Source organism: Solanum pennellii, chromosome 10 (assembly GCF_001406875.1).
Source record: "Solanum pennellii chromosome 10, SPENNV200".
Taxonomy (NCBI): domain Eukaryota; kingdom Viridiplantae; phylum Streptophyta; class Magnoliopsida; order Solanales; family Solanaceae; genus Solanum; species Solanum pennellii.
This window is the reverse complement of record NC_028646.1, coordinates 64,555,309-64,573,492: the sequence shown is the minus strand read 5'-3', so window position 1 is coordinate 64,573,492 and position 18,184 is coordinate 64,555,309. Positions and strand designations below refer to the sequence as shown.

The 18,184-nt window shown below is 34.5% G+C and overlaps 1 long non-coding RNA gene across 1 annotated transcript; it reads left to right on the top strand.

Annotated features, from left to right (window-relative positions):
* The first annotated feature begins 483 nt into the window (after nt 1-483).
* Nucleotides 484-8,336, top strand: LOC114074422. The gene is made up of 3 exons (XR_003574821.1): nt 484-591; nt 683-733; nt 7,970-8,336. It is a non-coding gene; the product is annotated as an uncharacterized LOC114074422 (long non-coding RNA).
* Nucleotides 8,337-18,184: the final 9,848 nt, after the last annotated feature.

The following is an 18,184-nucleotide window of genomic DNA, read 5'->3' as shown; positions in this document are numbered from 1 at the left end:
TATTGATTCTTTTTTTTTAAAAAAAATGATGTGTCCTTTTGAATTTTTTGACAACTTTTTGTTTTTTTCATTTTGTCTATTGACTCCGATATAATCTATGAAAGTAATAAAAATCATATTTAGGAATTAACTACTCTAAGAAATTAGGTACTACCAATTGAAGAACTGTATAGAATTTTTTTTTAAAGGAATAAGTTTTTTTTTTGTGGCGTCAGCTTCTTATTCGTGACTCTTCATGTATAACTAGAATTTTTTTGAAGATAAAGTCTTTGAGTGTGGCCAAACTTCAAAGGTTTTATGTGGTGTTGCTTATAAAAGAGTACTTCTAGCGCTATAATGCAAGTTTTTCTAAATAAATATTTTGCTTGAGCCTTTTATTGAACAAATTGTGGTCCATACAACTAAAATGGCCCATGGCCCAATAATAACAAAAATACAGAATACCTAATTTGTTCTGGTCCCTACTCATCCTTGGTGAGTACACAACAATCTTTCGTCCACCTTCTCCACTGCATTGTCGAAGAAAATTCTAGTAGTTCTGCCTCCTCCTTTGAATCATATTTTAGCTCGACTGGTCTTCACTGTTACCTAGTAAGTTCGCTTCCTTTCTACCTCATTTTTTTCTTCGCTTCTCCCCGCATGATCTTTGAATGATATCCCTTTCATATTTGCTTTTTCTCAGATTTAGATATTGTGATGTATCTTTCCCTTGAAACATTCTAAAGCTCCATCGGTAATGTCCAATCCACTTGTCTCTATGTTTATTTGATGTAACTTCGTGGTAGTTAGGGTAAAGTATAGCATTTATGTCTTGACCTGCCCCCTTTTACACTATGATTATATATTATACTATTATATTATTCTATGTAGATCTGTCAATATCTGCAGTAGTCATATGCTTTCCTTTCCTATGAAGATATGCTTTTGGTATGTTCATTGCTGAAAATGGATTCTTCTTGATCTGATTCTCAATGTTGGTATTTATTATTTGTCTATATTTATCTGTGTCTTGATATTGCTTGGTAAATCTGCAAAACTGTTGTACTCCTTTCTTTGTTCTGTTTCCACTACATAATTAGCCAATAAGTCTGCAACATTATTACCTTCTCTAAATGTATGAGTGATGTTTGCATTAAATGGTTGTGATCTCATCCTTATACTATCTGTTCTTTCCGCGAGCTCCTAAGGTATTTTCCATTGCCCTCTTATCATTTTCATCAGACTTAGTGAGTCTATTTTGATTGTTACTTCCATCACCTTGTTCTCCCAACAATACTCCAATGATTCATAGATTGCCACTGACTATATCTCTGTGTTAGTATTATTCCAACTTCTGCATACCTATCATAGATCAGATTTCTTTGCGAGTTCCTTAGACAAAAGACATATACACTTAGCCCTGTGTTACCTTTGGATGCTCCCTCAGTTTTGCATTCAAATCTATTTGTATTTAAGGGTTTCCATATTACACTATGATTATGCAATTTAGGCTTCTGCCACTTTAGTTTTTTGACAATTTCAAGCCACAAACTTGACTCCAAATGTATCCAAGGATATAGAGATTTCACCAACTTCCAAACCATTTCTTGAACTTGCATCACCATCCCTCAAAAAGTTGTGTTCCCTCCATGCTTTATACTATTTCTTTTCTTCCATATTGTCCACATGTTAATTGTTGTCATTGCTCTCATTACTCCTTGTAGTTGGGGTGATGATTTGAATTTCCACCAAGTAATGATTAATTTTTGTAAATGAATTCCTTTAATGTGTATATCTGCGAAATTAGAAAATTTTTCTCCATAGCTTGTTAGCCAAGGAGGCTTTTAGAAAAATATGGGTTGGTGTGTCCTCCCTCTTTTCATCACAACACCAACATATTGAAACTAGATGAATCTTCACCTTTTTAAAATTATTATCGGTAGAAATTCTCCTTTTCCACAACCTCTATAAGAAGAAATTTTCCTTAAAAGGAACCCACTTGTTCCAAATATAAACATAGTCATCTCTTATCTCCTACTTCGTCCTCATAGTTTGCGATGTTGATTAAACATTAAAAGAGGTTTAACTTGAATTATTTTTGGATTAAGAACTCTTTTTGCTCCCAGACCAGATTCCCAAAAAGATAATACAATCATTTCAAATAACCCTCTCCCGATGATCCTTCTAATCACAAGATTCCCTCCCTCCTCTTCTCTTCCCACCTTCTCCTCCACCACTTAGAAGGAGGACTCTATCTATTTTGCAGTTGGATTCAAGTCTACTGATCGCACTCAGTTAGGAAAATTTTATGATTGGACCGAAAGATGTTGAAACGACGTCACTAGAACATCATTATCTAGGAGGATAATGCATCGGATTATCTAGACTCTCTTTGAGGCTTTTTAGACGAATGAGAATGTAGTCAAAAGGTGGAATAAGAAGGAAACACTGTCAGATTTCTTCTTTGCTTGGAACTTCAATAATTTTGACAGATACATCAGTTTTATTAATGTAAAGGGCAGGAGATTGTCAGCCATCATCATGCCTGAACTGAATTTCAACTTTGGTTGGACGTTAATTGCTGTGAAAATGAGGAATTTTATGCCGAACAAAAGAGGGAGACCAGTAGAGACAACCACACATTAACCGACAAAAAACTTTTCTTTTGCTGAAGTAGTTAAAAATAGTAAATGGTGCAACAAGGCAGAAAATAATTCAACGAACTTTCAAGAACTAAAGAGGGGGAATGTCATCTGCATTAATGGTCTCTAGTCCTCCATAAATGAAGTAAAAAAGAAGAGTTTGGTTGGTACTATCGAAGATAGGTCAAATCTCTCACTTGCATTGTCACAAATACAGAGATGGGCAACCAACCTATGGAAACAGGTGCACGGCCTCAACATATACAAAACAGGAAGGGGCCTCTTTCTTTTCGGGTTTGCCTCTAGTATTATGATAGAGCAATTACTTTCTAGAAATTGGTTTTTGAACAAAATACAACTCAAGCTTCAATGGTGGAACCCATCGTCGGGTACTTCCAACACAACAGAAAAACCAAGTTCCACTTAGATTAGGATCGTGGGGATCCTTCTTCACCTATGGGCCCATAAAACCTTCAAGGTCATCCGAGACCATTGTGGCGGATGGATTAAAACAAATAAAGATATGTCCATCTAGAGCCAAGTCAAATGGACGAGAATCAAAATCCAATGAATCGGGAGTAAGGTGCTGAAAGAGATCTCCATAGAAATTGGTGGAATTACTTTCTCTATGCAAATCTGGAATGAGCTTCAGCTATGACAACTATCAATGGTAGAAGAATTTTGAATCCCATTACCTAATAGTCATTGAATTTTTACCCAGTAGATACAAATACTGGCAGTCTACCACCTACACACTCAACAATGATAACACATGCCAATGCTGAGCATGTGATAGTGACAACACATGCCAATTTGAGTTATATTTGACAATGATAACACATGCTAATGCTGAGTTACATGGGACAATTTCCCAAGAAAATTTAAATCCTTCGGGCTAGGTTAATTTTAATTCTGGAGACCCAATTAAATCAGACCAAAAATTTATTTCTGAAATCTTGAGCCCAACTATAACTCAATTTTTGATGAATATCTCTCCTAACACTATTAATTAACTGGAGAACAATCGCGTTATGGCCTCAAAAATCCTAGAATCATATATGACTTTGGATGATTGCTTTGTAGACCCAGAAGATACAGAGAAATCGATTGAAGTGACATCGAAAGGAACCTTGACCATGAAACCTGAGATTACCCCTCATATAGGTGAAGAGACTGAGATTAATAACCATCCCAAAGAAATAGTAGAGGGTACAACTATGCATACACCCATCTCAGATAAGTGCAACTTGCAACTGTAGCCTGTCCACGACGTCAATAGGTTACCACCCAGTCTCCTGCATCCCTAGAGTACACTGAGATAGAGTCTTTAGACTATACTAGATGAATCCATATGGAACAGAAATCAAGAGTACTATGACTAAAAAAGGTGAGAACAACACAAATTTCTTCAAAATAATGGCAACAACACAAGAGATTCAACACCATTGATAGACTGATAGTGAATGGTGAAGAAACTCGATAATCTACAGTGATAAAGAAGATATGATAGATTTCTCCAAAAATTTGTACTCAGAAGCTGAACCTTGGAGGCCTACTTTTAATTTACAAGGTTGTCCAAGAATCACGAATTAAGAGAATGAATAGCAACCAAGACCCTTCTGAGAATTAGAAGTACTACACATCATCAAGAGTTGTAATGGGGGAAAAAGCGCCTGGTTTTGATGGTTTCACCATGAGTTTTTTTTGAAGTTTGCTGGGATACTATAAAGGTAGATTTGATGCAGACCATCTACAAATTCCACTAGAAGGAATTGTTTGAGAAGGTTATGACTGCCACCTTCATATCCTTAATTACAAAAAAGGCAAATGCCAAAGAATTAAAAGGCCTCAGACATATAATATTAATAGAAGGGACTTACAAGCTCATCTCAAAATTTTTAATCATAGAATTAAGTTTATCATGGGAAAATTGGTGGATGAGAATCAATGACCTTTTTGAAAGGGAGACAAATAATGGATGCATCACTTGTGGCAAAATGAACTGGTAGATTCAAGAGTGAAGCGACAAGGTTTTTGATCATGTCAACTGGATCTACCATCTTAAGATCCTTAAAGATACGGGATTTGGTTAAAAATGGCTAAATTGAATTATATTTTACATATCATATGTGAGTTTCTCCCTAATGTTAAATGGTGACGTTGTAGGTTTCTCTCAAACAAGAGGGCTCTTAGTCAGGGTGACCCCCTCTCACCATTTCTTTTCTTACTATTTATGGAGGGTCTCAATCATATGTTCGTAAAAGCAAGCGAAAAATTGTTGGTTGACAGGTTTTTGACCTCGTATAAGTAGAGCAAATGGCATGAGAAATTTTGACCTACTGTATGCCGATGGACTCACTTATACTATGTGAAGCAGACGTGTCAAAAATTAGACACAACAAGGTTATTCTAACCATTTTTGAAGGCATCTCAAGACTCAATGTAAACTGGCATGGGAGCTACCTCTAGCCAGTCAATGAATTTCTAAATATGCAGTTTTTGGCCATGAATCTCGGTTGCAATGTTTCTTCCCTACCAACCAATTATATAGGCATGCCATTGAGAGCCAAAAATAAGGAACTCAATGTATAGAGAACAGTATCATAGAGATGTAACAAGCGGATATCAATATGGAAAAGACAATATTTATTCTTGGGAGGCAGATTGACACACATAAAATCACTCATGGATTAACTGCCCACCTATATGATGAGTTTGTTTTCCATCCCAAAGAGCATTGAAAAAAATATCAACCAAATGAGAAGGAGCTTCATGTTGCAAGGGAACAAAGGAAATAAAGGCTACAATCTAGTGAACTGGGATGTCCTTACCTTAACATGAGACAAGGAAGTTTAGGCATCAAGAAACTCAACCTCCACAATCGTTGTTTACTTAGAAAGTGATCGTGGAAATTTGGAATAGAAAACATGACCTTATGGAAGAGACTCATCACAGAGAAATATGGACTCCTAAACCAATGGACAGCAGAAGAAGTGGAAGGTACGTTTGGATGCAGTGTATCAAAAATAATTCAAAGACTCTGGTCCCAATTCAATATCAACATTTCCTATAAGGTGAGGAACGGTACAAATATCTTTGTTGAATGAGAAGTAGATAGGTAGTGAAAGCATAAAGACCACCTTCCCAGACCTCTACGACCTCAGTCTCTAGATAAATGAGACTGTTACTAGATATGGAGCCCACAAGGGTGGAATTTCATCTTTGAAGATATTTAAATGACTGGATGATAGACAAAACAGCTAGTCTTCTACGTCTTTGACCTTTTTCCATGTATCTCGGTAAATCTAGTAAAACTTCTATGGAAGTTGCACAGAAAAAGAGTATTCTCTGTCAAATTATGCTACTAGAACAACAACATCAACTTCTCCTCCACTAGGATTTATCCTTGGAAACTAATCTAGAAATTCAAATCCCTTTGAAGGTGTCCTATTTTATGGGGTTCGTGATCAGGAGAGCTTGCCTAACCCACGAAGCACTACAGAGAAGACGGTTTGAAAATTTGCTTAAGGTGTTTTCTTTGTGACAAGGAGGCAGAGGTAAACAACCACCTCTTCATACATTGCAAAACAACTGTAAATCTGTGGAACATATTTTTATGTAAACTTGGAGTAAGCTGAACAATTCCTACGTACACTTTTAATCTACTGAGGAGCTGGGAGACAATTGGAAGAAGAAATTCTAGGGGATACTGGTGGAAACTAATTCCAACCTGCATTTGGTGGACCTTATGGAAGGAAATAAATGCAATGTGTTTCGAAGGAAAAATCAACAACATCCAGAGGATTAGAATTAGCTACATTAGCCTTCTTTATTTTTGGTGTAAACAAGATATGGTGGGGGATATAGATTTATTAGTTGACTTGATAGGACATATTGTAAAACCTTAGCCCTGGTTTGTTTGTTTTTACAATAACATGTGAGGATTGTAACTAACCATTTTCTTGTGAATACAAAGTTACCTTTATAAAAAATGAAATTCCCCTGCTTACTGCTTATCCAATTAGGAAAATCAGTCTGATGTTCATTAAAAGGTGGTTTCTTACTCTCTGTAATATACTCCACCATTTCTGCTGAGAGTTTTGTGGCCAGTTTCTGTTCATTCCATCCACCAATGGTAGTGAACTCCCTCACTTCTACATCTTCCTCAATGGCCATATCACTCTCAATATATAAGAGGGCTCCCAATTTTGTCAAGTTATCAAATAAAAAGCTGGAATTTTCTAATTTTATCTTCCACCATATATTGTGCTTTACTTCCTCCCTTACAATGATCATCTTTCTAAAATTGCAATACTTGTACCACATATATCCACTCCACAAAGAACAAATTAATGTCCTAAAATTCCACATTCAATGGCCCTGTTGTCTTAGGCTTGCAAATTGTTGTCAGCATTGACATGTCACTCTATAATAGTTGCAGTCTACTTCGGTATGACAACAACTTAGAAGATAACATTTTATTTGCTACAATATTTTCAATAGTCGAGAGTCATTTTTGTATTGAGAGTTTTCTTATTGAATGTGGTATTTTCAGAAGACGAGCGAAATTCATTTATATTTATATAGGAACTTGAGTTGTTTGAGCATTGTTTTCTATAGTTGCATGAAAAATTAGTGAATGTTCAAAGAATAGTTAGGCGAGGAGACGAGGCAAGGTGAGGCGACTGTAGAACATTTTTGCAACCATAATTTTTTATGCTAGCTCTGTTTTTAAATTTCAAACTGAATAAATTTTATTTTTAAATTTCTGGACTGCTACAACATTGCAGCCAACTGCTCAATTTTTTTATGCTAGCTCTGGTTTAAAATTTCTGCACTGTGGAAAACTTGCAGGCAGCTGCTCAATTTTTTTTATGCTAGCTCAATTTTAAAATTTTGCCACTGTTGCAACATTGCAGCCAGCTGCTCAATATTTTGTGCTCTCTGTTTAAGAAGCACATCAAAGAAATTGAAACAAGTAAAAGATAATTTGTATTTTTATTTCAGACCATAAGCAAAATTTTTAATTTTGTTAAAGGAAAATATGTTTTCCAGCATTCTGTATTCTGTGTTTTATCTTGGAGGAGAAGGTGCGGAAAATATTTTTTCCAGGTTTCTATTTGATGCATAATATAGCATAATACATGATATATGAAACTATACCATGATAAGAAGGTAAATACCAGGCAAAAAAACAGCTTAAGAAACTCATGCTGAATACATAATTTTCACAAAAGAGAACTTGCGAAACAAAATCAGCTTAAGAAACTCCTTGTAGACATCATTGGTTCTTTTTGTTGTCTTTTGATACATTAGTCAACGAATAAATTATGATTTGCATTTTTCAGGTTCTACTTGGAAGGAACAGGAACGAGGACTTGAAAACTCTACTTTGTCCACTAGTCAAGGAATAGGAATGATGCATAAGAACTTCACGGCTTTTGAGAAATAAAACATACAAATTAATAATTCATTTCCTACATCTACTAATCAAGTAAAGAAATATACCCAAGAAGTTGAAACAAGTACGATCTTTTCAAATGTATTGTATTTTTTTAAAAATCAATTGTGTGTTCAAGTTTTTGAGCTCAAAGATATTTTCCTGGTTTGTGTTATTTGACATGTTTGACATGGATGTAAAGGGCGGGAAAGATGGAAAGCCACTAGATTTGACAACTATTTTCTTTTAGACTTGTAAGAAAGATAACAAGCTTGTTGAACCTAAAGCAATTGAAAAACATGTGTGTTTTGATTAATTGAATATGTAAATTACTTCAAATAATCGTTATGTGTTATGATGTAATATGTTCTTTGACATATTTTGTAGGCTCAACTCGAAGAAATGGTTCAAGAAGATCCCATCTCTACCTACAGTAGAGATTGTTGAAAAATGTTGTGGAACTCAAACTCATAGCCATGTATTTGGATTTGGGGCTTAAGTAAAGGCAAAAGATTTGAATGGTGGAACTTCATCAAAAGCTGAATTGTTGTATGTGCTATGTTCAACTCAAGTGGATATCAAATCCTTGAATGAACAAAACAACTATTTGAACTATCACTTGTCTACTATAGAAGATAAGATGAAAGAAATAATGAAAATGAAAGAATTCTTCATTAATCAACAATCATATGTCTCCCCTAAAACATCGTCCTCCTCAACTGAATGAACGTTGCCTTTTCAACTAACCAGGTTAGTAACAATATACCTGACTTTTAAATTTATTTTGTTGAAACGTAACACCGTAATGAATGTCTGTTTAAATAACAAAATATGGATCTTTTGATGTGAAAAGAAATATTCCCAGTCACACAAGTAAACTTCAAGAAAAGATGCAATAATAGACTTGTTTCCTATTATGTTAATTGTGCAGTAGAATAAGATAAAATATCGAAAATGAATCTTGTTCTCATCTTGTTCATTAGAGTTAGTGACTTCATATTGCTTACAATTGACGCCTTGTTCCGTATATATACTTCTTATTGTTGTCTTAGGCTTGCATATTTTTGTCAGCATTGACATGTCACTCTATAATAGTTGCAGTCTACTTCAGTATGACAACAACTTAGAAGAAAACATTTTATTTGCTACCATATTTTCAATAGCCGAGAGTCATTTTTGTATTGAGAGTTTTCTTGTTGAAAGTTATATTTCCAGAAGATGAGCAAAATTCGTTTATTTTTATATAGGAACTTCAGTTTTCTGAGCAATGTTGTCTATAGTTGTATGCAAAATTAGTGAATGTTCACAGAAAAGTTGAGTTAACTTTGAACTCTTAATTTTTTTAAAGCAAAGTTAGTTAGGTGTGGAGACGAGCTAAGGTGAGGCGACTTCAGAACATTTTTGCAACCATAATTTTTTTTTATGCTGGCGCTATTTTTTATTTTCTGCAAAGTTTCATATATTTTATTTTTAAACTTCTGCACTGCTACAACATTGCAGCGAAATGTTCAATTTTTTTATGCTAGCTTTTGTTTAAAATTTCTGCACTGCTGAAAACTTGCAGCCAGCTGCAAAAAATTTTTTATGCTAGCTCAATTTTCAAATTTGGGCACTGCTGCAACATTGTAGCCAACTGCTCAATATTTTGTGCTCTCTGTTTTAAAATTTTTGCAGTGCTGAAAAATTGCAGTCAGCTACTGAGTTTTGTAGAGATCTCATGAAAGTATGGAGAAATCAAGGATTTATTGATAATTATAATGTTGAGTTACATGCTCCTTATATAGGATTACAGTTCTATTCTAGTTATACTAGGAATCCTACTACAACACAAATAATTACATGGGAAGTATTTTAATACAAGTCAAAGACCCTATCCTAGGCGAATTCAATAATATTTAGTAGCTTAGTCGTACATAACTTAGGATCTCGTAGTGTAGTCCTAATATGACTCTAACTCTAACTTGTCAGTCTTATTCCGTAAATATGTTCCTTCGACGTGTTCCATCAATCGTCAAGATTCCTTCAACACTTCCACTCAAGCTAGTGAATGGAGGAACTGTAACTTCTAGCTTGCTGTGAAATACAGAGAACCTGTTATGTTAAGGCTTTGGTATTAATATCAGCTAGCTGATCCTTAGACTTTACAAACTGAGTAAGAAGTCATAGCCTAACCACTTTCTCATGAACTAATGCATAACTGGATTAGTTGTCATTTACAAGGCACTCATATTATCATAATACAACGTAGGAACAAATCAAAGAAACACTCCAAGGTTATGAATAAGATACAAAATCCAAGCCATTTTTGAGGCAGTGGAGGCTAGTGCTTTATACTCAGCTTCAGCACTCGATCGGGCTACTTTCTTTGGGGTCCAAGAAATACAATTTTCACCTAGGTAGATGCTATAGCCTTTAGTTGATCTCCTAGTTGTGGTATAACCTCCCCAATAAACATTTGAGTAGCCATATAACCTACATGGTGATTGTGAAATAATTCTGAGTCCAAAGTGTAGAGTACTGTTGATGTACCTTAGAATTCTTTTTACCCCTTGAAAATGTTCAATGTTTCGACTTCGCATAAACTGGAATACTAAATTCACAACATGAGTGATATCAGGTCTTGTGAGGGCCAAATATTGAAGGATCCCTACTATCATCCTGAAAAGGATGCATCTACAAGAGTTCCCACAACTTCATGCAAACCCTTTTGTTTAGCCAAAAGAGTGTCTACAGCGTTTTCAAAAGTCATCTCTATCTTGGACAATAGCTCAACCACATGCTTTGATTTAAGTAAATTCCACCTTCGAAATGCTTCACCTCAATTCTTAGGAAGAAGTGTAAAGGGCCATGATCTTTCATAGCAAACTCCTTCACAAGTTGTAGAACCAACTCTGAGACATGAGATGGATTACTTCCTGTGACAATAATATCATCCACATATAACAAGAGAAAATATTTTGCCTTTGTGAGTTTGCAAAGTAAATAAGGAAGGGTCAACCTTATTACAAGTGAAACCAAGGTGTAAGAGATGCTGCTAAACCTATTAAACCATCCTCTTTGTGCTTGTTTAAGATCATACAATGCCTTTTTAAGTACTTATATGCAGAGGATATTGTGATCAATAAAAAAAAGAGGTTTACTCATCTACACCTCCTCTTGTAAGAAGCCATGGGCAAAGACATTTTTGATATCTATTTGTCTAACTTCCCACTCTGGATTGACAACAATGGATAGAACCACCCTAATAGTTGTAGCTTTAACCACAGAACTAAATGTTTCTTCAAAATCTCTCAATTCAAGCTGCGAGAATATCCTTGCCACAAGTCTGGCCTTGTATCCATCTATTGTCTCATGAAAACTTTTATTTTTATCTTGAACACCCATTTTGAGCCAACCAAGTTTAGACCATGAGATTTTGCCACCAAAATCCTTGTCTTTTTAGTATGTAAAGAATCAATTTATTCGTTCATTGATGTAAGCAAATGAGGTGATTTTAGTGCTCCCTTAGTAGTATTTGGTTCTCTCACAATTTTTGTGCTGTTGCGAGCAACAAGTGTTAAGTGATGTTTCTTCAAGTTGTGTGTGGTGATCATATGATGCCCTTGTGGTGCAAAAAGTACCTCAACTTGTACATCAACCAATGTAGTTGATTGGAGTATAACACTTTCAGGTTGATGGTCAACTGGTACATCAACTAAAGTGGTTGTTTGATGATGATCATTGGCTGGACTTGTAGGAGAAACCTATTCCTCAGTGCTGCTGACAGTCAAAATCTGCAGTTGGAATTTCAATACTACTGTATATGTCACCAGCTTCAACTTGTTCCTTAATATCTGATCCTGCGCCTGATATGTCAATAATACACTCATCATCGATAAGTACATGAGGTGTAGAAGTATTATCACTATTAATGTGTGGGCTAGCAGTCTATACTTCCTCTAAATCAGAATTATCATGTGCCTGCAGTTTAGAGAAAGATTCAACAAAAGTAGCAAGGTGAGGTGACACATCAATGTTATTTGAGATTGCTTTGGAGACACATATGGTTATGTGTTCACATCAAACACAACATGTTTGTATATGTATACCCTCCTTGTAGAGGGATGATAACATCTATATCCTTTATGTACACTGTTGTACCTATGCAGACACAAGGATAAGTCTTTAGACTAAACTTATTCTGACCCTTGATATTTGGAAAACATCTACACCCAAACACATTTAGATTATTGTAATCAGGTTGTTCCCCATATAACTTAACAAAATGGAGTAACGATCTTTAGGACTGATGAAGGAATCAATTGATGAGGAATACTACAGTGAGGAAAGACTCAACCCATAGAAACAAAGGTAGGTTAGCATGAAGTAGTAGTGTTAATCCAGTCTCAAAAATATGCCTATGTTTTCTCTCTGCATCTCCATTTTGTTCAGGTATGTTAGGACATGAAATATATCTCACAATTCCATGCCTTCCAAATGCTTAATGAAGTCTGTTTAGAAAACTCACCACCTCCGTCAGACTGAAAAATCTTAATCTCGATAGAGAATTATTTGTCCACCATTTTTTGAAATTTTTGAAAGACCTCAAAGAATATTAACTTCCTTTTAAGTCATAGCGAATTATCAATAAAGGTTCTTTCTCAATTTAAGTTCTTATACCAAAAGGAAGTTTACAACTATTTTCCAACTGAATACTAGAACAAACAGTAGACATTTTATTCCAACTACTAACATTGATGCAACTATTGCTACTCAAAACTTTGATAGACTTCAAACTAGGGTGTCGTGATCTAGTATGCCACATGTTGTTTGATGTGTTTCCAATCGTGTGCAACATTCAAGGCATTGAGATTGTTATCCTCAAAAGAATAGATTCCATTCCTTTTAGATCATTTGTCCAGTATTGTCCTTGTCCTCTTGTCCTTTACAACAAAGTTAGTTTCATCAAGTTCAAGAGTAGAAAAATTACCCTTTGCAAGCTTATAACTAAAAGTAATTTTTCATTGATCTTAGGAACTACATGAACTTCTTTTATCTTTAGACATGTTTCAGATATGTTCCCAACATGTGATATCTCTAACATTGATCCATTCCCTAACAATTATTTTATCTGGTGCATTGTAGTGTTTAAGATCATTTACGATACCTAAGTGATGTGTCATGTGGCTAATTGCTCCTGAGTCCACATACAAGGCCTCATCAGTAGTGTTTTGTAGATTAGCAACAACTAATGCTTGTAGTAGTTCATTTGTGGCTTGGTAAGAGTAAGATCACCTGTAAAAATCTTATGAGTAGTATGATTATTCCTACCACAAATTTGACACGCATCAGAATTTTCCCTTTCATGACTTCCACTTGAAGGACTTTTTTGAGGACCTGGTTCATTTCTACTGTTACAAAGACCTGTTCTTTGTCAAATATGCTTGAAGCCTTTTCCTCTTGAATTGAAGTTATTGTTTCCTCTTCTTTGAGAGTAGTTTCCTCTTCCCCTTCCTCCTTGGGAAGAGAATGCCATGTTATGGTTTTGTTGAGGCACTTCTTCTTCATCCTCCCTCATATCAAAACCCCTGAGAGTATTAACAATCTGATTAAGAGTAGGATATGATTTCTTACTAGCATGAGAGTCCTGAAGGTCTTGTACTTAAGACCTAGACCTGTAGCAAAATTAATCACTTTTCTATCTTCATCTACAAGCTTGTGAATGGCTGCAATACCATCACATATGCCTTTAAATTCCTTAATGTATTTGTCAATTGTTTTGGTTTCTATCTTCACACTTTGAAGTTGTTCTGGAACCCCTTATATTTAGCTGCTTGAAGATTTGAATCTTCCGAGCATTCCCACATATCATTAGCAGTTCAGCAGCCCTATGATCAGGTACATGCATTCTTCTATCAAGGTGCCTGAAATACAACTCCTTAGTAACACATTTCAATGTTGTTGTTTTCTGCACCCTTCTCGCATGTTACAGTTTTTTTAGTAGTCTATCAAGTGTAACAGGTCACTTTACGTGGTTCAGTGATGAGGTAGGTTAATCTCATCACTTGAATCAATTGAGCCATTTGTTTCCTCCATATAAGATAGTTCATTGGCTTATGTTTAATGGAGCATGACGAAATCATATGATGAAGTGAAGAAGTCGAAAGAGTGTTGGTAGAAAGGGCTATTTTGGTTTAATAATTTGATTGTTTTTTGTTTTGATCTAATAAGTTAGAGAGCGGAAAAAGTTTATTGCTCTGATACCATGTAGAAATCTCTCAAAAATATGGAGAAATCAAGGATGCATTGATAATTATAATGTTAAGTTACAAGCTCCTTGTATAGGACCAAAGTTATATTCTAATTACACTAGAAATCCTACTACAACACAAATAATTACATGGGTAGTATTTCATTATAAGTAAAATACCCTATCCTAGTCGACTCCAATAATATTCACTAGCTTAGTCGTACATAACTTAGGATTTAGTAGTCTATTCCTAGTATGACTATAACTCTAACTCGTCAGCCTGCTTCAATGGACCAGTTACTTCGACGTGTTCCACCAGTTGTCAAGCTTCCTTCCACAGTTTACCATTTGTTTCCAACTACTGTATGTATTGTCCATATTAGTGTACCCCTTCTTGTAGGATCTAGATATGTACATAAAATAGTTACTCATTTTCTGTCGAATACTCCCAAATTTCTATCTTTTCAATATCAAATAACTCATACAATAGTAAAAATGAATAATGTTATTTAAGATGTCATACCAAATATGTCCTTGTGTAGGCTTTTATTCGACATGAACTCATAGACTAGAAATTTTTATGCTCCATTAATGCAGTATCCCAACAACTTGGTTAGGTAAAGATGTTGTCGCTTTGCTATAAACTTGACTTCATTCTCGAACTCAGTAAATTCTTGCCGTGAAGTAATGTCTTGCTTCTTCACTGCTATTTCTACTCCATTCGCTAGTATTCCCTACAAATGATATGCATCATTTGGGTATTAATTATGTGTCTGAGTTACTGCAAATACGCATTTTCATGCTTGTTTAAAAGAAATAACAACCTTATAAACATTGTCAAAGTCATCATGCCCTATATTATAAGAAAATGTGTATGGCTAATAAGATATGGCAAGATGATTTTCACAATGTTTATAAGGTTATAATTTCTTTTCAACAAGCATGAAAATGCATATTTACAATAAGTAAGATGACAAAATTAATACCCAAATGATATATAATATTTGTAGGGTGTATTAGAGAATGAAGTAGAAATAACAGGGAAGAAGCAAGACATGACTTCACACCAAGGATATACTGAGTTCGAGAATGAATTCAAATAATCACAAAGGTAAAACATTGTGACCTAACCATGTTGTTGGGATACTGCATTAATTGAGCAGAAAAATTCTTAGTCTATGAGTTCATGGTGAATAATAGCCTAGGAAAGGTCATATTTAGTATGACATCTTAAATAACATTCTTCTTTTTTATACTGTCTCTGTTGTTTTTGATATTGAAAAGCCACAAAAAATAGAAATTTGCGAGTATTCGAGTGAAATTGAGTAACTGTTTTCTGTACATGTCCAAATCCTGCAAGAAGGAGTACAATAACTTTGCAATGAGCAGTTGGCTGTAATTTATCAGCAGTGAAGAAGTTTTAAAACAGAGAACATAAAAAATTGAGAAACTGGCTGCATTGTTGCAGGAGTGTCAAAACTTTTCAAAATAGTAGCATAACAAAATTGAGCAGTTGGCTGCAATTTTTCAGCAATGCAGAAATTTTAAAACAGAGCTAGCATAAAAAAATTGAACAGCTGACTGCAAGGTTGCAACAATGCAGAAGTTTTTAAAATAAAATTTAAGCAGCCATCGTTCCCTAGGATACATCCACTGATAATGAATTGATCCAGATATTTAAGCTTCAGTAGATAAATAAATAGGTAAGTTCACCATGATATCAAAAAATGATGGAGGAGAGACCTTTTCTAACTTACGAGAACACGAAAAATATAAATAGTTCAATCAGATGCTCACACACTTCTTTAGACAACAAACCACAAAGTGCAACAGGGAGTAGATGTTGCAACATAATATGATAATGATGACTTTTCAATCTAGATATCTTGTGATCATGTAGATTCGCACATTGAAAAATATTAGATTAAAATCAACAGAAACTTTTAAATTCTTTAAGAAAAGGCCCAAATTTGTGCTTATCTTCACGGGAATATGTGTAGCATGCTGTTGGAATGTCAAATTTCGCCCCCTTTGGATAGGGTGTAATTCTAACCTAACGTTCATCTCTTGCAAGTTTGACCGAGTTTTAATTGTGTCCTTGGTCTTCTGTTTGACATTCATATTCATCCCCTTGATATTATCACATATATTTTTTTCAATATACATAACCTCCAAATTTTGTAGCAACAAGAGACACTTCCAATATGGAAGTTCAAAAACGATATATTTTTGTTCAAATTATCCATTCAATTTCATGTGATATCTTCTTTCTTTTCTAAGGATTCTTAGATAACTGTAATCCTTCAAGATCTTGCACTTGATTAAGTATCTCAATATTGAAACTCCCTTTTGGTGGGGATATTTTCTCTTTTGTACCATTAATTGAGTCCTTCTCACTTCTACATTTGTGATTCTGAGAAAGATAACGTCGATAACCTATTAAACGCTGCTTCAAACCATTAACCTATTTAATTAAGGTTGTGTCTTCATTGCAACATGGACATGCCAATTTTTCTTTTGTACTCCATCCTGATAAATTTTCATATGCTGGAGAGTCATTGATGTTCCAAATAAAGAAGCATGCAACTTAAAATTTTATTTAGTTGATGCATCAGAGGTATAAATACCAACTTCCCACAACTCCTTCAATTCCTCTATTAAAGGTTAAATATATGTATTAATTGCATCTCCTGGACCATTTGGACATGAAATAAACATTGACAAAATAAAATTTTCTTGCTTCACACACAACCAAGGTGGTAAATTATAAGGAATCAGAACCACAATGCCAAATGTTGTGTGAGGTTTTTGCATTCCAAAAGGGTTGAAATCTACACCATCAAGTTTGAGTCGAACATTTAAAGGATCAACCACAAATGAAGGATGAAGTTCATCAAATGACTTCCATGCCATTGAATCAGCCAGGTCCCTCATTATTCCATCATCAATCTTTTATCCTTAGGCCATGTCATTATATTATAGTATATGCCTTTGTAGACATAAAAAATTTCTAAAGTTTAGGCTTTGAAGGAAAATAGTGTAAACTCATTGATGTTATTTCTTAACCTTTTTCTTCCTTGTTTATTCACAATGTTTATTTATTTTCCATTTCAACGCACCATAAACTTTACAAGAATCAAGTAAGCTATCCTCCTTTCAGTATAACATGCAATCACTAGTACACACAACAATCTTGTTGTATGAAATCCCAAGTTCTTGAATTGTCTTCTTTGTCTCATAATATGAGTTCGGAAAACTGGTCACATCATGCAACAACTCCTCTTTCAACAATTTCAATAGCATTGTAAATGATGCATTATTCCAACGACCTATACTTTTAATTTTAAGCAATTTTATCAAAGAGTAAAGCTTTGAAGCTTTAGAATTCTGGTATAATGGAAATTTGAAATCCTTCGATAGGCTTTAAAAAAATTTAACATTTGGTTCCTTCTCAAGTAAGTCATCACAATCAGTATGTGTAATTCCTCCGTAAAGATTAGGATAAAAATCTCTAAATAGCTCTTCTACTTCGTCTTCACACTCATATTCTTCTACTGCCTCACTATCTTGTTCTTCATCTTCATCTTTTGATTTTGATTCTAATAATGGCTCATCGAAACGTTCTCCATGGTGATACCAAAAAGTATAATTACGAAGTATTCCATATTCAAATAATATTCCCAGTCACACAAGTAAATTTCAAGAAAGATGGATTAAAATACCTGTTTCCTATTGTGTTAATTGCATAGTAGAATAAGATTAAATATCGAAAAAGAATCTTGTTTTCATCTTGTTCATTAGAGTCGGTGACTTCTTAATGCTTACAATTGACGCCTTGTCATATATATATATATATATATATATATATATATATATATATATATATATATATAT